A 23172-nucleotide genomic window follows, 5' to 3' on the forward strand; every position below is an offset into this window, starting at 1 on the left:
TAGAGTGTGATTTGCTCTGATTTCAGCTTAAGTTATCTATTTATCTATTTCTGCCCTTTGTCTCTTTCAGAAAGCAGAGAGGATTTGTTCGTTCATGGTTTTTAAAAACACTGTCTTATTTTCATTAAGCTAAGCCCACTGCTGATGTAATTCTTGCATTACAAAGGTCTTAATTTAAACCATGACATAAATGCTTTTCATCAGTTGATTTTTTGTTCTTTGTGCCAAATTTCTTGCATTTTTAAAATAAAGAATATGGTGTATAATAACTGCTGCGGGACAGGCTGCTTTATTCTTCAATATGAAAGACAAATGGGGTGTGACATGCATACGTTTCAACATGCAGCACTTACTTCTTTAGGACCTGACTTTTTCCACTGTTTTCTCAGTAGACTATTTGACTTCCTTTGAATCGGGCCTAACGATAACACTGGATTTGAAGCACGGTTCTCGGCGCTGATCGCACTGACGGGACCAAGAGGTGAAAAGTGCTTCTAATCTCTCCTCTCTCTCCCCTCCTCTGCTCTCTGCCTCCCTCTTACTCCTTCCCCCCTCCACTCAAGGATTTGGGGTCTGCAGATGATAATTTGCAGAGCGTTGTGGAAGAAGGGTGGGGATGCATTCCTAACACCCCAAATCCTGGTTTGCATTACACATTAGGGATTTCAAAGCACACCAAGATTTAATCATAATCAGAAAGTAGGGAAATCATTTCTACAACATTCAGCAGCGTCGATTCTCCTTTTTTTTCTTTTCTTTTTGCTTTGTATCACTGTAACTAGTAGAGCAAAATTGTGTCGTCATTGTCATACTATCATTGCAATGATTGATGAGCTATGTTAATGCATCCTGGAAAACTGCATAAATTGCTTAGTTTGGGTAATATGTTGAGCTTAGGAGCTTGGTTAATTTTCAGACGGAGACAAAAGACACCAGCTGTTTTTCTACTTAAATGTGAAAGTGCAGGAGAAATTTTTCTTGATTAACATTGCTAGAGACGAAGCAAGATTACAATGGGATGCATGCAAATATTTTATTTAAGCCGAAGTTTCAGTGTGATCTATCTGTAGTATGCTAACACCAAACCACAGCATTATTTCACTGATCTCTGCAAGATAACGTTATCAGATACAGAACAGATTTAGAAAATCTCACATGCATTTTTAGAAACAATAAAATCTTTTCATTTACTCTGCATCTTCTGCATTTTAGTAGACACTGACCTGGTTTTACACTCTGTCCTTAAACAAACACTCTAAAAAATTGCCAAAGACAGGATACAGTGACAGATTGATCTTTGGACTGTCAACTTTCTTGTATTATGTAAGACATTTAATTCAATGGAAAAATTTTCTTTTTCTTTTTTTTTTTTTTCTTTTTAATTCAGATGAAGTATCTGTAATGAATTCATTTTTACTTGATGTAAATTAACTTAAATAGCTGTGCTTTATTTCTTGAATGTTTGGCATCTCAATAAAATTGAAGCTGGGGAAATACATATTTTTCTATTAAATGCTCGGGACTATAACATCTAGCCTATTTTTAAATTGCAGACTGTATCTGTAATGTTGTTGATTATTTGGTTTGTTATTTTATCTTTTCTCTTTTATTCATATTATTTCATGTACAAAATTCTTTGATATGGACCAGAGAAGAACAAGAGGAAAGCAGGGCTGTTCTTTAAGAGCGTGTTCATCTTTACATTTTTTAAACCTTTTTTGATAGATTTATATCAAGGCTGAAGTAATTCATCCTGGGATGAAACTTGGCATCAAAACTTTTAAATACAAGCACATTTATTTTTCTTTTGATTTTTTTTTTAAGAAAATTTAAAAATCAGTCGGCATGTTCTTAAAGGCGAAGGTTTAAGTCCTGATCCATTTGAAGTCCATGGGAGTTTTGCCATTGACTTCAGTGGAGCCAGGACTTCCTTCAAATGACAGAAAACAATTACACTTAGTATTTTCAGATGGAAAATTTGTGCTTGTATAAATGAAAATTGTCTCTCTTTTTATTTTTTTTGGGGGGGGGGACAGTGGGGGGAGTGGTTACATATTGTATAATCTGTAGCGTGAACTCATCCCTGGATATCTTTTTGTTAAGTGACTATCTTTTTTTCATTAAGATAAGTAACAGTTCAACATATGTGGTTACTTAAGAAATTCCTAAAGATCTTTAGTGGAGTCTTTTGGGATAAGATGTGAAATCAGCCGTTGTCATTCATGACAAAGATCCCACATAATTTTTCCTAGGAGTTAGGCATGCCAACTTGAGTGGATAAGTCTGGGTGATTATATTCTGCCCAGGCACTCTCCATCTGAAGTTTTGATCTGAGGTGGGAGTTTTGCCTTTCCTGCCCTCAGCTGCTAACCAGTATTACTTTGTATTCAACACATTTAGTACCCTGCACCTCTAGCCAGGCCAGGAGAGATGCATGTTAATTAAATTGCGTTACTTCACAGAAGGACTGGGTTATCATTGGCAAACTGCTGCTAGCTTTAATCAAAGGACTAAACTCGACTCCCAGAGAAGTTATTTGGGATGACTTAGATGAGGCATGCAGCCGGCACCTGCAGGATGAGACCCAAGAACCAGCCGCTCTCCCTCCCAGGTAAAGCTTTTCAAAGGAGATGAATTGTAAAGCAAACCTGGAATTTCCAGCTCCAGTTGTGCCAATCTATTTGTGGTACTAAAGCTATCAGAAGCAAATTGTGCAATTTCTATACAAGGAACAGGTGGTTCAATCAAGCCCAGTACAAATTCCCTACGTCAGACTATCTGACCATTGATGCTTCCTTCCCCATGGGTTTAATTCCATCCATGGGACCTTTGGGAAGAGTGAGGCTGCTGTAGAAACAGCTGCTCCTTTCCCATGTCTGCAGGGTGGGACAGCGCCCAGGTCTGCCAGCTGGACCAGTATCACACAGGTATTTCAGGAGGTTAGAAACTGGACAAGATGTATTGTCATAATTTGCTCTGAGAGGTGAGCCAGCATTTAAGGTCTTGTGGGGTGTTTCCTTTGGATGGGAGATTGATGGTGCAATTCTGTTTATTTAAATAGAATAAACAGAGATTCTGCTTTCCCAAACCAGAGGGGGAACCGACAGCGTCATGCCACTTCTTTGCTCAGCCTTTCCGAAGAGTTTTCTGCTTTCTGTTTTTCTGCAGCTCTGCTTTCTGGTTTTCTATCTGGGCTCTGGAATCAGCAGTTTATCAGCTTCATCCCAGCTGCTTTCTCTCTTAGGACAGAGATTTTGTAGGCCTTTCTCCCCATTGCCTGTGCACCTTGCAACTTTTACATCGCTCCAGGAGTGTGGGCCATGCAGCCCCACAGCCTGGCAGACCTGAACTTCCAGACATCTCTCTGCTCCCCCAAAATGCTTCGAACCTCAACAAACTGGGTCAGAAACATCATGTTACTGTCATGCCCTCCCATCCTGGGCATGGCTACACCATTACTGCCTGTGGTGTGGGTACCCAGCAGCCTGCCCTTCCCAAATGCTCCTCAGAAAATTGAGCGACAAGTGTCAGCTGTCTGAATAAACAGCTAGTTCTGCTAGATTAACGTGCACCATGGCCTTCTGTGTTCAGGTCTATATCCTAGTGTGCTTGTGATGAACAGACACTATCACAAAGTTTCAGAACAAGCTGACAGTAAGCACCGAGATGAGGCTGAGCAATGTCGGACTCAGCTGAAGTCAGCAATTGCTCTGTGACAAACAAAGAAACAGAGCCAAGATAGTGAAACATTCAGCTTTTATTCCTTCCTCCATGAATCACGTCCCCTCTCATCAAAAAAACTTTGTGAAAATGGAGTCCCAGTACCTCGTGGCTGATCTCTGTGTGCAAATGTACCATCACAGTGGGTTGCTGCCTCCACACATACACTTTCATCATTATATTCCTTTTATCCTTCTTCTGGGAATAGCTATATTGCTTGTTAATACTACCAATAGCTTGCACTGTTAGCATGCAGTTATGCTCCCATAAAATCTAATCATAATTATAGTATTATATATTTGAATTTGTATAAGTGTTACCAAACACCATTATTTGCTGTCTAGACAAAGCATTTTCTGAGATTTTAGAACTTTTTTTTTTTTTTTTTTTTTTACATCAACATATTGTACAAATCCTAAAACAGATCCCACAGCAGCTAGATGTTGAAGGGACTGCCAGGCAGCCCTATGGGAATAGGATGTTGTCTTGTCCCGTTGTCTTTTGTGTTATAACATTAATAGTACCTGTTTTTTCATTGTCATATTTCTTTCACACCTGTCTCTGCAGAGAGCTATCTTCCCACCTTCTGTCTCCGCTTTAATGATACGTTGTGTTTTTTACGACCAAATACATCTGGTTGATGTATGTGCAGTTTCTGTTAAATATATAAGGTGTTTCATAGTGTGATGAGAACTTGTAATTCCAATTCGTATACAGAACTAACATGCTTCTGCATTATTCTCTTATATTTAAAATAATGTAGCCTCTTCAGTTTGTTATTCAGAGTAACCACTGGCCTCTCTATGTCCATCCTTCTCTTCATCCAGTATTCTGAGGTAGCAAGCAGTAGTAAAGGTGGGGCTTCAGACATCAAAGATACTCATACGTCTTGGAACTAAGCACTGTGCTAAACTGCCTTTAATGCTTCTGTGGGAAAGTGTCTCCGTATGTCATCCCATGTATTTTCTTTGCTGTTTAAAGTAGTGCTTAATAGCACACTAAGCTGGTGGAAAACTATTTGCTTCCTTGTGTTAGTTCTACTCTGGCTTAACACAGGGCTGGGTGAGCACGAGCGCCGGGGCACGGGAGCTGGGGTGGGAGGAAGAAGAATGGGGCACCCTGCAGGCAGTGGAACTTATAGCTCTGGGAAGTGGTTATCAGCCCAGCTTAGGGGAGCCAAGCCTTCACCCGGCTGGGAGGTGCTGAGGTTGGGACGTAGCTGGACTCTCACTCCATGGCAATGGCACAAACTCCCTATGAGTAAGTGAGGTCTGTTTCTGGGAAGTATTTCCAGACCTCTCTCATCCTTGAGTCTCACTCTTTTTGGACTGTCCTTCCAACTTCATGCCTCCACTCTCTTCTCCCCCACAATTAGAGCCTCCTCCTGCAGTCTTGTCCTCTTGTTTCTTGTCTTCTCTCTGCCTTCTAGTGCTTCTCCCAGCTTTGCAATCACTCTTGTAACATGTCCTTTGGAAACTCTTTCTTATGCTCCCCTACAGATTTTCAGTGGGATGTTTCGGGTCTGACTCTGACCTCCTTCCCCAGTTTCTCTACACTGCACCTCTGGACCACCTCATCCAGAAACATGATGTAGAAGTCATTATTGTGCTAACAGCTCACAGACCTATTGCGCATCTCCTGCCTCTTTCTCACGCCTTTTACTTTCATTGTCCACTTTCAAACAAAACAAAACAAAACAAAACAAACAATCAAACAAAAAGAGACATGTTTTCCTATTTCTTAAATCTGGGCAGCCATACAGCCAGGAATGCAGAACTCACAAGACCAGAAGGACAGTCACTCGTTCTCCTTTCATCCAGCTTTTCCTCTGAACTTTTAAGTCAACTTCCTCTACAATCTCTATTTTTTTAATTTTGGGTTTATTGTCGTTCTCCCCCCACCTCCCATTTATATCTAGACATCATGCAAGATCTTTTTACTTCTTACAGCTATTATTTCTTTCCCTTTCTAGAAAACTGACGCACCTTTAGAGAGGCAGCATCCAAAGGATTAAAGGGTTCCCTCACGGTCAGATGGTCAGCCCTCTGACACATGATCAAAGGGTCATCCCTTTGACACCATTTGGGCTACTGTGCTTTCTTGGCTCTTGCCCTACTCCTGCAAGACACCCTGAGCAGGAGATCTGGTTGAGAGGTGGGTCCTCCAGAAAGAACGTAAGACTGGTAAGACCATCTTTCAATGCACAGTCTAGTTATCATTATATTAATAATTTTGTCTATTTATCCATGTTATGGCAGTGGTCAGGAGCACTACTCTTGCACTAAGACTGCCATTCAATGAGAGAGTGTTAGAGTAATGAAAGTTTTTGTAGCCAAGCTCTTCAGTTTATCCCCAGATCTCTCCTGTATGCTCTCTTCTCTGTCTGCCTATAATACGTGGCCAAGGGGAGTGAAGCTGTTTGCAGGAATGCACTTGGTGAGTCCCTGCCTGCGCGTCGCAGTGTTATGTGATTTACCCTAGCTGCTGCACTCAACCCCACATGCACGTTTTTATCGCAGTATCCCAGGAGTAAAAGTTAGAAGCTTTCAAAGAGTGTTTTTATGGGAATGAAGGTGATTTTTCAAAGGTGACTTTTAAATAGAAGATAGAAAATTTCAAGGCTTCTACTAGTGTTTATCTGTAATATATCATTGATATAGATGCTAAATTATCAAATGGAAATGAACATGATGTTCAATCCTAAGGGGCACATGTGGCTAGCAGTTACAGTTATTCTGATGGTTTTGTTTTGCTTTCTTTTTGTTTGCTTTGTTTTGCTTTTGTTGCTTTGTTTTGTTTTGTTTGTTGGTTTGTTTGTTTTTCAATTGCAATATTTTCCAAAGACTTGCACTTATGGAAAAGTATTTTTGTCCATATAGAAACCAAGTGCTTTCTATCTGTTATCCAAAGGATCTCATATCACTGAAGTCTGAAAAGTTAGCTCTCACAATTCCTCATGAGACAGGCTGGTATTGTGATATAAGAATTGTTTTGTATTTGGGAAGATTGAAGAAGAAGGCATTTGACCAGGCTAATTCTGTACATTCAAGTCTAGAAAAATGATCGTCCATAAATTAAAAATGTTCAGAGAAATCAAATTCTACTTTCACTTTGTTGGAAGTGCAACTTTTTTTCTAGCCAAAGAGATGAGACCTTTGGTTCCTTTACAGTCAGTTTTCTGATTTCAAAATTTCAAGTGCAAGAGAAAGAGTATCTCTGATTCCTCTATCAAGGGACCTTTTTTTCTGCATTGATCTGAGCAGGGCTGCACCAGTACGCGTGTGGATAGTACTTGACTTGACCCTTGTGTTCGTGCTTATGTTATTGCCCCTGTTCACTGAGTGGAAACTTGCTGGATTTTTTCCATTAGGAGGAGAAATTGATGATAGGAGTCAGGAATGTCTTCGGTTTATTTACAAAGCATGTACTCAGAATCTTGTTTCTCTGAGCGCAGCAGAAACAAACAACAGGCACTTTTCTTACTCAGAGTTTCCAAGCTTGCTTCTGGTGTGGAGTGTGTTCCCCGCAGAGCCGTGCCGCTCTGATTTGGGCCCCTCGCAGGATGGCTTCTCTGACCGCTGTTACTTACGGACAGGCACACACAGACAGACACACACAACACCCAACCAGTCACCTTCCCAGCCTCCGCATGTCCCAGCTGACTCTCGTCCAGTGTAGCCTGCATCCATATGGGCTTTGCTATGATTTGGGTGGCATTGGGATCTTTCATTGTCTCCGGGCTCCTGTGCATGAAGGGACTAAGCTGCTCTTTTCATTCAGCTTGAAGGATGCACACCTGCATTAGCTTTGCTGAAGTATGTGGCTGTAGATTAAAAAAATGCACTGCCGTGCAAATTCCATATAGACACAACCTGCATCCGCACACAGACTCCTAGCCTTTGGAACAGTTGAGCAACTTGTAGTATAGCAGAATTACTGAATTGTTACAGAGATGTCTAAATAATATACTATTCTCAGTTCCCTTATTGTAGGCAAACTTTCACACTAGCTTTACAACACCACAGCTTATCCCAAATCTGTGGCAGGAACTTTTGTCAGAGGAAAATCAATAAATGACGGCAAAAGATTTTGACAGTTAAGTATCATTTCTGAATGCTTGCAACAGGACAATGTTCTCGTATTTCAAACAAGTCCTAGTTTTTACAGTGTTGAGTAAGTCCTTTCTTAGCTCTCCTAATCACGTTCTAATAAGAAGGTACAGCATATAATGTCAAAAAGAGATATTTCTCCCAGAGAAAAAATTTCCACCATATTTCAAACTAAAAAAGGTGGAGAATAAGGGTAGACACACTTGTACTGCATTGTGTATTTCAGCTCACTGTCTTAAAAATCTTTTCCACATCAAGTAATATTTGCTTGTGCAAAGAATATTGCAATAGCTTTTGCTGCAAGTGAAGCTGAAAGCAGCCTCTTGTTGGAATCCACCGTGCAAAAACTGGAGAGCTGCTGGCAGCGGAGTGTCCTCACAGAGCTGTATCTTTGTGTGGTTTCCATGCCTTCTTCACAGGACACACTGCTGAAGTGCACAAAGGTTCACTTTTTCTCTGACCTCTGTAATTCCCTGATCTCTGCAATTTAAGTGTTTTCATATGGGAAAATGATCTGATCAGTTCCATTTTAGGTACATAAACACTTCTTTAAATCAATTCAAAGAGCATTAATAAGGTGCAATAAGCATTATATTTATCATATTTACAACAAATAACAGAATAGCTAGTAGTTTATGAAACTGATTCTTTGAAACAAGTATAGGCCGATAAGAAAGAGATGTTTTCAGTGATTCATTTCATATGTTTATTGGATGCACACATTGCTTGTATTTGTCAATAACATTGAAAGCTAGGACTAGATAGGGAAAAATAAACATTTTTAAACATGAACAGACTGCATTAGTAGCAGTGGAATGCATCTAGTTAACTAAAGACATTGTCCTCAGGCACTAAAGAGATCATAATTACAGTTGCAACTCCACCTTCTGGCTTATTTTGCTCTGAGGAGTCCAAGAGTTTGGATTCTTTATTTTGAATAAATGTGGATACTTCCTTCAGGGTCTGAAAAAGGAAAAATTGACAGCTACATTCCAAAGAAAGCTTAGCTGGATGGAAAATGACTGCTTGCAATACTGATGTGCTCTTTGTTTAGTGGCGCAAATCAGTATCATCTCTTTAAAAGTGTGTAACTAGAATAAATATTGGATATGAGACCAAAGAGATCTTTTTATTTCATGAGTTAAAGATTTCCATATGAAAATAAGTGAATATGTGTGAAATCTTTTTTTGAAAAACCATCAGCAAATTTGTGGGAAAAAATACAGTGGAAAGCTCTTCTAGCTAGTGGTGTTTGGGCTGCTTCAAAGAAACACCGTGGGAGCACTAACATAAATGAATCAGATGTAGATGGAGAGTGAAAAAGCAGCTACATCCTTGACTAGTTTTTCTCAGTGATATCAAAAAGCCTCAATTTTTCCACAGTTCTCTCCTTATTTGTCAAGCTAGGGTACTGCCACAGACAGTCTTCTGTACTAAAGATGGTATTTTTAGCTTTTAATATTTCTCTTTGCCACATCTATCTGTAGCAATTAATTTTCAATTTAGTCTCAGTGGCTTCAGAATGACATCCAAACTCATATGCACTCGGGCAGAAGGATTTGAATCACGAAGCTTTTTTCCCAAAATAACACTGATTTGGTTATAAACAACTTTCTGCATCCTTAGAAATCAATAGGGACTGCTACTCAGACATGGGATTTAATGGAAAAAAAGTTATAATCTTGTATAAAGACAAACACCAGCAGTGCAGCAGTGATAAATGAAGCTGCTCAGGCTCCCTGGCATGTAGATTCTGTGGAGTACATTTACTGAAACAGTTTCCATATCATGTTTGGCCTCATGAATGTTCAGTGATAGAGGCCAAATCCTGTCCTCAATCAAATCTCTGCAATTCCCTTCAACTACGTTGCAGCTTTCATCTGTTTTCTTGCATCAGATTCCTTCACGGGAGTTCAGCCTTGCCAAGCATCTTGAAGTTGTATTACGAAGAATGTTTCAAGCACAAATCTCTTAGCCTCATCACTGAAGGGCCTTTGCCCAAGTGCAGAAAGGCTTGTTTTACCCTAAATCCAAGGAAACACTGGCAGTTTTGCACCATTTCAGGCTGTGATCTTGGCCTTTAAAGTTGTAACATAAACAGAGGTGTTAAAGCGAAGTAGGGTTTGGACTTTGCGAGAGGAATCAGCCTTGGTAGGAATCTGTGAGACATTTCCAGGTGAAAAGAGCAGCCTCCACTGTGTCCCAGACCAGCCTGTCTGCAGGGCTTGGGAAAGACAGCTTCTTAATTTTCTCTACTACAACCCATATTTGGAGGCTGAAATCATAGCTGTGCCTTGGGATGATCACCATTTCCCCCCCACCTCCCCAGGGTGTCTACCCTTTCTTCCTTCCTTCTGAGCAGAAATGAATGGGGAGCAGTGAAGCTTTTGTTAGTCTTGGCTTGGGGCTCGGCTGGGGCACTGATGGGCTAACCAAAGTGTCAGGGCCTCCCCAGAGGAGAAATGACAAATGGAAAAAAAAACAAAACAAAACAACAACAACAAAAAAAAACAACACATGAGGAGCAAAGGCAAAAAAGGGCAGGAGCACAAGGGTTGAGGGCTCACAGGCAGATCAGGAAAGCATCAGGGGGCCCCACTGAGTGGGGGACCCTTGAAAATGTCCACTAAGTTTCAAGTACCTAGGTCACCCTTCAGTCCTTCACATTTCCTTAACTACACCTGGGCAAAAAGCCTTCCATGCCATCGTCACCCGTGTCCCCTTTACTCACTGTGGCAATCTGCAAGTGCCTGAGGGATGTCTCCCCTCCTCCTGTGCTGCTGCCCAGTTTGCTCCAGTGAGGGCTGCTTTCTTCTCCCTGGTAGCCAGCCCCAGGGCAGCCTGCATCTGAAAATGGCCCTGACTGAAAGTGAGGGAGGAGAGAAGATGTGCTGTTGCAGCGCTTCCATGTTATAAATACTAGCGTAGACCAGCCACTGCAGGGACAATGCCCTGCTGGCACTGGGAGACATACAGGGGGTATGGATTGGCTTTTGGGGTGCTCAAGCATGTCCCTAGCTGAATACTCTTCTGGGAGAGGCTTCGGGCTGGACATGGGAATGGGGGGAGGAGGGAACGGGGGAAGCTGAGGAGAAAAAGCAGCGGATGGCCAGCAGCAACAAGGAGATCAGAAAGGAGCTGTCTCTTTCCCTACTGAAATTGGGACCACTCATTTGAAAAGGGAACATCTGAGAAATAATTTTAAAATATTGAAATAATTTTAAAATACTGCCTTAAAACTGCTCTGACTAGCAGACATCAGTCAGGGGAAATCTGTCTTTAAATTCCAGTCACTGGAACTGTATTTCTATTGTGTTTAAACCAGTTCAGTCAACCCCACTTAATTTCCATTGTTGAGGGAATCTAAACGAGGCAGAGAAGAAGGAAAGAAAGAAAAAAAAATGTCTACTGGAAAGATATGCTGAGAAAGAAATGAAAATTTTGAGAGGAGGAAAAAAAAGTGGAGAAGAATTGAAGTATAGAAAATGTAGCCAATGGTTTTTTTTTTTTTTTGTATTCTTTTCACTATGGAGATATTGTCATTAGACTATCATAACTATCCACCTGTAGAGTAACTATAACACACACAGTGGACATAACAACCTCACCTTCTTACGTTTCTTTGCGTCACCTCCATGGGGAAAATGCCAGAAGAGAAATTTATCTGACATGTTGTCATATCTCTTCGTGTTTTAAACCTGTCCAAAATGAAAAAGTGAAGCAGTTTGTTTGACTTGCAGAAGGGGTTTTGGCTTACTCCCCATGAAAATATGATTATAAATTCCTCCTGCATTTACTGTTGGCATATTATAAACAATTGAGTCCACTGATTACTGGGTTATATAAGAATTCTTGTGTTATTTGAGACTTAATACATCAGACGCTGTATAAAAGTGACACACCTATTTTTTAACTTCTAAAATCCAAACTAAAAAGAACTTTTTCTGTTCTGTGGGATTTTTATTGCTGCTTGGGGGAGGAGGAAAGAAAACTGTGGGAGTTATTGCCTCATAGTCCCAAGCTGAAGCTTTCAGTGCAATTTTTACCCATTTGCAGCTGGGCTGTGAGTATTCCTCCTCAGTAACAGCGATGTCTACATGCAGATATTCAAAAATGTCAGCGTCCTTATTTAAACCTCTGGGGTTCGGCCTCTGTATTTGATTCAAGATTTTGAAAGTCTTGGCATCTATCCTGATGCTTCTTGAATTGTAGGGCATGACAAAAACTGCATTTTGACCATCCCATTTTACCTGAGTTGTGGCATGCCACATTATCTGTCACAGATGGGAAAAACACATGTGAATGAATGTAATCCATTTATTGGTTTATGGGCACAAAGTCCTCAAGGGAGTGTTCCAAATCCAGAATGATGGATTTGGTATTTCAGTGAGTTAGCAGAAAGATATAACTTCCTATTCAGTGTATGTCCAGCAGTTTTTGGTAAACTCGTCAGAGGTGAAGAACAATCACATATAAAAGTATTCTTATCAGATATTTTTGATGAATAATTGATTTAAAAAAAAAAAACACTACAATTTTCTGAGATCTTCAAAATGCATTTGTAATAGAGATTATCTGTTCAGGGATGACACAACTGAAGAACACATTTTCGGAAAAGAATGTTATCCTTCTCATATATAAATAAAAATAATAATGTATATTATATATTCTTCTTCTGTGTATTCTGTCTATATTCTTCTGTGTATTCTATTGCATTCTATGCATGTTCTATAGTATTTGTCCTGTTTTGTTGCATTCTTACAAACTATATATTTTTTACTATTACTGACAGATCAGGGCAAACATGAATCCTAGATATTTGGTAAGTGAGAGTGGGTGTTGTATATTTGATTTTTTCCTGCAAGTTGCTGATAGGTTAAAAGCTGTCCTTAAACAAAAAGATATGAACAGATACTAACAACAAAATGCACTCACACTGTCTCTTAAGTGTGCTTCAGTTTGATCACGGAAGGAACACTGTTATTAGTAAAAGGTATAATCTGAGTGAACTAGAAGTCTTCATTCTTTCAGTTTGGTTTGTCAATTGTGGAACAATTTTTGTCTGACACAGGGACATTTTCCTAATCAGAATGCTGTGGAGACTACCCCGTTCTTCTGCTGGAGTCATTGAGCATCCAGCAGTGTTTGGATATCTCCAGGTCACACAGGGTTCCCAACATATTCTAAATCCGCAAGATGTTTAGAATGGATCATAGATCCCGTTTGATAAAATGTGCAAGTAAAGCATAATGTGTAACTTATTAAACTGATAGGTCGGGAATTGATTACTCATTGGCAAGAAGCTCATACAGCAAAGTAAGAACATAGTGAAGAAAAACGGCATTAAATGGAATTCTACAGGCAGGCTGTGCGGTCCCCAACATTAAAAGAAGAAGCAGGAAGTCCTGTGCTCCACTCTTAATTCCACTATCAGCTATTTAATAGCATTGTTTGTTCATATCATCACAATTTGTCCAATAGTATCACTTTAAAGCTTTAAATATGGGACCCCAGCCGAGTCATTTCATCTCCAGGGTTCAGTTTCTCTATCTCATCGTCATATTTAAGAACCATATTGTTAGAGTGACTTGGCAATGTTTGCTGAGCACTTTAAAGAAATGAAGCAATGTATGAAGGCATAAGGAGGGTTGTTATTTCAGAAAAACTTCATTATTTTTCAAAAGCAAACAATTTTGGCAAGATAATAAAGGGAAGAAAGAAAGAGGGAGTGTAGGACTGAAGACAGTATGCTCATTTCCTTCTTACCAAACAGTAAACTCTTTAGGAACACTATACTCTTTCATTCTCATTGTTCCATCACCCAGCCTCTTGCACTCAAGAGCAGTCATTTCATATCTGTATTTACACTTCTTAAGCCATACTCTGTGCTCATGCTTTTCAGCACTTTATACATTTATTTAAGGATCAACTTGGAGCACTTATTCCTCTTATTAGGAAAACACATTACATTCACACGTCACAGCCAAATTTGCAGCCCAAATGCAAAGCTGTTATAAATCATAAGATATCACTGACACCCCCCTTTCATCTTCTCAGAGATGCAATGCTCTTTTCAGGTTTTTTGCTTTCACTCAGGTTGCTTTGCTACTTCCTCCTGGGGATTGAAATAAATAGTCTTTCACTTCCTTTCTCAGCCAATAGCTTTCTTCCTCCTGATAGTGTAACGGCATGACTGCTAGTTGTTGGTGAATACAGGTCAATCCATGCATCTTTGGCAATCAAAAGCAATACTGTGAATACAACCCCATTACCAAAAGGTATTGCTCATATCAAAACCATTATTCTAATTTTCTTGTGCTCAAATTATTATGTTACAGCTGCCAGTAATGTATTTACTGCACATTTTCCTTTCTAAATACCAGTTCGGGGATGAAAGCAAGGAAGTACATCTCAAGATATGACATTTTCGTGTTGTGAAGAACTGGATAAAATGTTGACTTTGCTTTTAGTAGTTTTATGCTGAATTCAAGTAGTGTAAACTAGGTAAATACTCAGTGAGAAGAATAAGTAACTCAGAGGAATTACACAGAGGAATTCAGAGAGGAATAAGTTAAAAGAAAGGGTCGTAACACAGAATAGACAACATCAAGAATAAAAGAAAGCTGTTTAGAGGAGATCACAGTGGGAGAGTGTTGTAGTCAGCCAGAAGAGGGAAAAGATTTGGAGGATGTGGTAGCAGAGATGCAGTCAGGACTATTAAAAATTAAGAAAACCCAAAGAAGATATTATCAGCTTTGAGCCATGCTGGTAGTTCTGTAGCATACTTAAACTTCATCCACAAGTTGCTGCTTGTCAGCTCATTAAGTCAATCCACTTGCTTTTTTATTGCTGATGATAAGCATGTAAATGTTTGGGGAGATATTATGTGACATCTACATCATGTAAAATATGACCTAGCTCTGAGGAGATTAGTGAGACACTACAGCTCTTTTGAAATTTCTTTTCTGGTGACCATGAGAACAAAACTTTAATTTCTAAAAATATGCTAATTTCTCATGAACATTTAAAAAAAAAAAGGCAATAAACAATCTGATCTGGACAGTTCACATAAATTTAACTAGTATGAATCAGTGGCTAGCACGACACAACAAGCTACACAGTATTCTGACAAATTTCTTTGCATTTTCTGCTTAAAGTCACTGTGAAGTCCATTGCTTGTTTTAGTTATCTGATTTTTGGAAATTGTGCATTAGCTAAGAAGTCTGATGTGTTCTGTGAAGCTGGTCACAAGATACTGACCTGACTGTGCATTAAAAACACGCTGGAGATAAGCTGTTTGTCCAACGTTCTTCCTACCAATACAAGGTCCAACACCGTGAATTTAATTTAGCCAATCTATCTGGAGTTGGAATTTAAGTTGGTTTTAAAAGCCACTTTCTCAAAAGTTTCATTTCCTAATTTATAAAGGGGAAATGGGCTCTTTTTGGATTAGAAAACATTATCTTCCTCAGGCTTTGCAGGATTGTCTCCACCGCGTGAACCTAGTATCCACACAGGATTGTGTAATGGTAAAAGTATTTGGCTGGAACAGCCAGCTTTATGATTGACTGGTGATATTCTACTGAAGAAGATCTAAGTGAAGATAACATTTTCAAAAGAAAAATATTGCTGGCACTTGACTACCTGTTCTGTACAGCATTTATTCGCACTTGTCAACTAACCAAAATAAAACCTTTAATGCTGCCAATTTGTGACCTTCTTTGCTGTAAAATATTCTGTTACTAAATCAGCACTTCTCTGCTGTCTGTGTTTGTCTTAAACCTTTTTGTGAAACAGTATCTACCTCCTTAGAGCCATTTACTGCTCTCGCTGTGTACGCACCGAGAGTTCTGTGCAAAGATCAAGGGGACATTAGGTGTAGTTACATCCAGGTGATAGTGATGTAGGGTTTACTTTAGGGTTGCTCATTTATAAGGATACATTTTGTGTGTTCTTACTGAAGGACAACTCAGTGGTATTGGAGCCTGAACTCATTGTTCTCAGCATTTAAATGCTTTTTACACCGAATAGTTAGGATGAGCTGGGTAAATGTTTTGAGGTTTTTTAAGGTAATGAGTTAAAGACACATGAAACTGCAGTTATGTTTTACCAGCTTAATACAGCCATAGCTGTAATGCCTGATTTATCCTGATGAAATAATGAGAAGATGTTAACATTTCTCAGAATAATCTGTGATGAATAGGAAGTGGTTTTGCCGATGGCTATATTATGCTAGGGTCTGATTATATCAGAGTTCATAAATTAGAAAGTCAGAAGGGACCACTGTGATCATCTGGCTTGGCCTCTTTTATAATACAAGCCATGGGACTTCCCTGAATTAATTCCTGTTTGAACTGGAGCACAAAGTTTAGAGAAGCAGCCAATCTCAATTAAAATATTTCCAGTGATGAAGAGCCCACAGCAACACTTAGTGAATTGTTTCAAGGAACAACTATTCTTGCCCTTACATTTTTGTGCCTTATTTTTATTTTGCATTTGCCTTGATTCAGCTTCCAGCAATTAAATCTTGTTAAGCCTTTGTTTGCTGGACTAACGCTCATTTATCAAAATCATATCCCTGCCATAGATACTTATGGACTGTGATCATCTCATCTCTTAGCCTCCTCTTTCTTAAAATAACAGATTAAACTCTTTGAGTCCATTGCTGTAAAACATGTTTTCACATCCTGTAATGAGTCCCATGGCTCTTCTCCATAGTCTGAGTAATCTATCAGCATCCCTTATGGATGGTGCACATCAGGAATCAACTCTAGTCCATCACGAGTCTTACCAAAGCTAAATCGAGCAGTCACATCATCTTCCTCACTCTTCGTAAGGGCTCCTGGCTGATCCCTTAGGATCCCTTTTGGCTGCAGTGCCCATGGAGAGGTTGCATTCAGCAAATTATTGACTCTTACCCCAAATTCATTTTCAGAATGAAATTTTCAGAATGAAAATGAATTTCAGAACTTCTTAATAGCACAAACTTTCCATCTTACAGGCTATATTTTAATTCCTGACTATGTAACTTACATACAAGAAAAACAGTCTGATTTCTTTTTTATTATTATTTTTGTTTGTTTGTTTTTGGTTGTTGCATTTTTGTTGTTGTTATTGTTTTCAAACGGGAGTCATCCTTATCTATCTGTCTCTTTATTATTTACCTTTTCTCTATGCAAATTTTTAACTCTCATGTAAGTTTAACGAGCAGTGACTTAAAGTCATCTGCCAGTATTGGATGGTCAGTACAAACCCCAGTTACTAGGTTTAGTGATGACAGCAATAACAGCAATGAAATGAAAATGAAGATTTTTATTTTCAGCATTTAGTTGTGGGTAAAAACACTATTGGGGGAACTGTCTTGGATTGCATGTAAAAGCAAAAAAGAGATATTCAGAAGTTAAGTAAAAATTTTAAATGTTATGGTAATATATAAGTAAAAAACATACATAATAAATTTTCACTTCTTTATGTAGGACTCTACTATATCCAGACTGGACCCGGCTGGACTTTGGTTCAGGAAGGAATTCCCCTGACTCTCTCATACACATCCAGGTAGGTGGTTCTGTACAACAGCTTTAGTGCTTAGTGCGGTATAAGAGTGACTTCACATGCTCCAGTGCAGAGCAAACCAGCTGCAGGAGAGAAGGGAAGACAGAAATCAGTGGCTCCACTCAGCCACACACCAGCAGCAGAACTTGCGCCCCACCTGTCCATGGTGCAGCAGAGCTGGGCCAGGAGGAGGGATGTCCTCTGGCATCTCCTCCCTGGGCACCACCGGTCCCAGGAGATTGTAAGGAGCACATGTGGAGGCAAGGGGGGTGCCCGGAGGTGGATTTCTGTAAGTGCACAAGGCAATGAGAGCCTGGATCATTCAGTTTTCAAGCAAGGGTGGAGAGAGAGTCTAGACAATTCAATAGCCTGGCAGTGTTCCTTCAGCCTTGCATGATGTCTGCTCTGACCAAGCACCTCGTCAGTCATTCTGGAGTACAAGTAAGCATCCTCACACCACTTCAGACAGTGTCATCAACAATTTGTGACTTGCATGGGTACCTATGTAAACCAGTCAGTCATCCCTGGCAGATTAGTGAAGCTTTTGCTGAACCTTGTTCCTGTGCACAGTCACTGTTGTTGTATGAGCTATTTAGATTAAAGGTGGCATAGCTCCAGCAGCTCCAGCTGCTGTCATTGTATTTATTGCAGCAACATAGATGGGCCTTCACAGATATTACTGATATCAGCCAACAGTTTTTTATGGTAAATTATTCCATGCTAATGCTCCCATAGCAAATATATGTATATTGATGTCCCATTTACTGCATTTCTTTGACGTACCAAAATTAAGTGCAATAGCATGGCCAACTTATGTGCATAGCAGTGTTACACGCCTTTGAAGTCTTAACGTCTCTAGCATCATACATATTTTAACACTTTTAACATCATCTCTCTCTATTTTTCTTCCCTTAACTGTGTGTGGGATCTAAGGTATTTTCCTCAGGGCTTGGCGAGTTGTTGCTCCACACTGCGCTGTAGCACAGGGTCCTGGATATTCCCCGTAGGAGTTTAATGAGTGTTTATCTTCTAATAGTGCCAAGAGGCTGTCTCACACTCAGTCCTTCCGGTGGCTGTAGTTTCTCAATGTAGTGCTGATGCAAATGTCCTGATGTTGTAATAATAATGTCTCAGAGAAATACATGATTGCCCACTGCTGTGTTATATCAACAGGAATTTACTTTTTCAATGCCCGGAGTTTTTTCAAGATCACAGTTTGTCCTGGGGAGGTACCCAATTACAACATAGCTGAGGCTATGGATGCAGAAGTATGCAGACAGCACTGTGCAGCCTCAGGATGCTGTTCAGGGCCTTGGTACACTTATTCCTTTATTCAGGAATGGCTGACTACCTATTTTATTTGCTTTTTGCAGAGATACAGCCTCATGCTGTGTTCAGGTGATTGCAGCTGCCCACGTTAACACACCCCTAGATTAGGTTAGTGCCTCGCACTTGAGAGAGTCTCAACTCACAACACGCAGCACAAAAGCAAAGTCATGTGAGCAAAATTTACAGTCAGCTGTGACAGCACTTTAACTTTGCATTTGCAAAAGATGTGTGAATGTGTAGTGTGTAAGCAACTTCCAGCTCAAAATTGTAACTTCTGGTGCATTTGCTCCCAAGATCCATTCCTGTGGTGCTCCGAGGCCCACTAGGGATGCTGCAGTCTTTCAGTCTCTTGTGCTGCTTGGACCACATTTCCCCACATGCCTCTCATCTGCTCACCAGGTTCCTGGATATCCTTGATGTAGTTTGGCCAGTATGCTCTGTGTCTGCCTCTCCAGATACAGACTTCTATTCCAAAATGCCTCTGCCTTACCCTCAAAAGTTTCTATTTTTGTTCATCCAGCTGCCCTTACATACACTACCCCCTCTGCCCAACTCATCCACCTAGCCCCAGTATTCTTGAGAGGCAAGCAGATTTTCTCTGATGAGTGTCTACTCTATCAGAAAGCTGGACATAAGCAGTTGCAAATCTTTGTCTTGAAAAGTTTGTTTTCAGATATTTTCCAAATCTCTGCCTTGAAACCAGCCATATAAGAATAAAAAAAAGGGAAAATTGTCACTTCATACATACATTGGTCAGAGGCTTACCCTTTTTTTTTTTTTTAAACTCCAATTAGAAATGGCATATAGCTGGATTTCCTCTCTGTCAGAGTGCTCCTTGCCCATTTTTTGTATTTTCATGCTACAGCACAGCTCTGGCTAAAATTCCACGTATACAGAATCAGTCTAATTTTGCAGTGTCAGAGATTTGGGTTGAAAGTTGTTTATGACTTTCTGTCCTTAAACATACACCATGTCACAAGACACTCTTCCCAGCGCGTGTTTTTATCCAGTTGGTAAGGGTGACCTTGACAGAAAAGGATGTTTCTGTCATCGGTGCAATGTCTTAATCCTGTTTCAGTGGCATATTATATCCTTGCCTGTTGGATAGGGTCATTACATTTAAAGTTGTGAGATATGTTCCCTGATAGGCATAATGACAGGATCATGTCAAAGTTGTTTTCTTCCTATGGTTTCTTTCTCCAGTAGCTGCACCAAGGCTTTCCCACGCATTCAAGTCTCGAAGAAAAATGTCAATTGACATTTATCATAATCTAGTAAGGGAAAAGAGAGAAAACATTGTGGAAAAAAAACACAAACATAAGTAATAAAAACATATGTAAATAAGATGATGAGAATGTAAAATGAGAAGGCCATAAAAACATGGCAGCATTCCTTCCCTCTGCTGCATCTCCTCCTCATGCCCACCGCCCCGCCCTGGCAGACAGATGCTGCTCAGCATTGTCTCCATGTGGAGCACAGCAGCGATGCCCAAGCTAGCAGACAGCCACGTCAGCAAGCTGGCATGCTACATATAGATCACTGCCGTGCAAATGAGCTAGGCAAAGTCTGGCAGCTGGATGGCGTAAGGCAGAACCCGTTCGTTCAGGCACATTGCCCCTGCTTATCAACCCACGCCGGCTCAGGCAGAAGTTTCTTCATCTGCAAGGTAGACATGTCCTAGGCTCCTGGACTTTATTTAATGCCGGAGACTAAACAATGCTTTTATGGGGTCTTCTGTGAGTTCAGGCTTCAGGGGCATTGTGTGCACCTGTTTTTCACACACGTAATAGGGGAGGAAGCAGCTACTACGCAGGGTTTGAACAACGGCAATGCCCAGCTCTCAAGAAAAACCATTGGACAAGGGTCTGTCCTGTGGCATAACAGGCGTATAGGTGAAACAGCCTGGAAGGTGTTTGCCGTAGGAGAAATTAGGTGACTATAAAAGGATGTGATAACATTTTATGCAAATAATAACTAGATGTTTAGAAGGTGGATGATATTTCTGTCTGAAGGGATACAAACCTTTAATTGATGGTCTAATCCAGTTGCTACCAATGACCAGCTGTAGCTGGCTGTAAGACAAGCACCGGGTCTCAGAGTCGGTGTCTAAGTCTCCTACTTTCTAGTCCTCTATCTGTAAGACGAGAAACACTGTGAGGTTCCTGGTGCACAAGTAAGCTGCAAATCATCCAATATGGCTTGCTGACAGGCTGGCATGGTGAGCTAAGGTTACCACTCAGCTGGTGGACCTGGAAACATTTTGGGGTTCCTGAAATGAGGCAAGCAACATATCCGCAGAGGAAACCCATGTTAAATTTGACTCTCATGACATATCACTTTCCTCCTCAGCTCCGCTATACTTGGGTTTCCATCAAAAAGAAACTTGGGCACCCTGTCCAGAAGAGATCTTCCTTGTGTGTTTACCAGATCCACAGTTTTGATCCAAGGAAACACAGCCGCCAGGACATTTCACTGCAGTCTGGAGAACTAAATTTTTTTTCTTGTAAAAATTTCCTAGCAAAGCTGAGGTGCAAGCTAGGTTGGTATTGGGTTGTGTGGAGAGCCTGAGAGCAGCTTGAGGGCTGAAGGCAGCCCCGGATCACACAGTTTTGTTGTGTGGTGGAGGCACTGAAAGGGGAAAGCACAGGGCAACAACAGGCAGCTCGGATAAACTTCACTCAGATCCTGGTTTTAAGCGCATCAGCAATCAACAAGGGAAAGTCTCACAGGAGCTGAGAGGGTGTTGGCAAGGGGCACATTGCAGAGGCCAAGAGTCACAACTCTGAAGGACTCTTGGCAAAGCACACACTGAAACACTTCCTCCAGATCCTCACTGAGTAGCTGGTACGTGCCACATGCTGAGGGGACAGTCAGACTGAACTGTGCCCTCTGTGGGTGCTTGCCTTTCCCTCCCATGCAATGTAGGTGGAAGGAGATAGCTGCAATGTCATCTGGTATCTCCAGTGCCAAGAGTGCTCTGCTGACCTTCAGTACCTTAGGTAGACTGCAAAAGGCTGGAAGTCCCATCTCCTTATTGTCTTTCTCTCGGTGGGCAAGAGGAGGGGACATTACCTGGAGAAATGTAAAATATTTTCACCCAAGTCCTGATAAAATTAGACTCGTTGAAGAGTGTGTGAGCCTTTTCGTGTACTTAGCCCCCAGAAGGGTTGGTAGCCCTGTATCATTTACACAGTCATTAGTCAAATGAGTCAATAGTTATGTTTGTCCTTCCTTGCAGTGCTTTAGGGAACCTCACTTCTGTCATGAAACTGCTCTTATCCTGAGAACATTCTTTTTTACTTACAATATTTTGAGTTTTTAGTTCCTTCTCTGACGTGCCTGAGGGCAAGTACAAAAGCATAAAAACAAGGGCGACAGGAGCATTCTATAAATACTGTCCTCTGAAGAGTCAAAGCAGCTTTTTCCTAAGATCAAGTAAGGATACTGGACTAAGCTAGTTGCTTAATGAGCTGCTACCAATATCCTACTTTTCAAAATGAAGATGCCCCTTGCCCTTTTCAGGTATATATATTTAGTATATATACATATACTAAAACCAATAAAGAGAAAACCAGGAGAGCTTTTCCAAATTGGAGGAACAAACTCTCTCCCTCACAATGCTCCCCCAACTACTTTCAGCTTAGCTGACACTTAATCACTCAAAACCTGAACCTTTTTTATTTGAAAGGCTCTGAGGATGGAACAAACAGGGAAGAAGAAAATACATGAGAAGGAGGTTCCGTGCATATGTGGAAAAACGATCTAGAAGAAAGTGGGGTACATGTGCTGAAGAAAGGTTGAACATGTGTTACAGTGGGAGGTTGCATTACAACTCCCACATAAACTGGTTCTGGCACCAAGCCTGTGAGCAGGGTTTGAATAGATTTGTGGAGCTTGCATGTATGAACACATATTGGGGAAATCTTCATATATCCACATATTCATTTTAGTTTTGAAGTGCTGGTGTAATGCATGATCATAGGAGAGTGCGTGCAAGTGAAAGAGAAGGAGGCTGTTTCTGTGAATATGCCAGCAGAGTATGAATACATAATTTGTAGCGTGGGAAGAAGCTAGCATAGAAGACCTCTATGGTGATGAAAGTATGATGAAACATCTGGGTTAAAAGATGAACACAAAGAAAACCCACAAAGAGTCAGACTGGCGAACACAGGAAAGAGAAAGAGCAATAGGAGTGATCCAGAGAGAAAGGGTGAGACCGCACAAAAAAGACAGAGGAGAACAGCAGATGAAAGCAACTCCTGCACACTGTAAGAGGAAACCTCTCAAAAGAGAAAAAGATAAGAAATGTAAAGGTGAAGAAAAAGTGTGAAGACACTGAAGAAACACAAAGAACATAGAGTCAATTTTTTAAATCGCTTTTGGTAAGTTGGAGTTTTTTGGGGTGAGGACTTTTTGTCCAGGGGTTATTTCTCTTTTGGTGTGAAATGTGCTGTGGAGACAA

The 23172-nt window shown here is 40.5% G+C and overlaps 1 long non-coding RNA gene across 1 annotated transcript; it reads left to right on the forward strand.

Moving 5' to 3' along the window:
- Positions 1 to 369: 369 nt before the first annotated feature.
- Positions 370 to 22215, forward strand: LOC121065662. The gene is made up of 4 exons (XR_005817230.1): positions 370 to 481; positions 2463 to 2611; positions 17306 to 17384; positions 21060 to 22215. It is a non-coding gene; the product is annotated as an uncharacterized LOC121065662 (long non-coding RNA).
- Positions 22216 to 23172: the final 957 nt, after the last annotated feature.

This window comes from Cygnus olor, chromosome 2, assembly GCF_009769625.2.
Source record: "Cygnus olor isolate bCygOlo1 chromosome 2, bCygOlo1.pri.v2, whole genome shotgun sequence".
Taxonomy (NCBI): Eukaryota; Metazoa; Chordata; class Aves; order Anseriformes; family Anatidae; genus Cygnus; species Cygnus olor.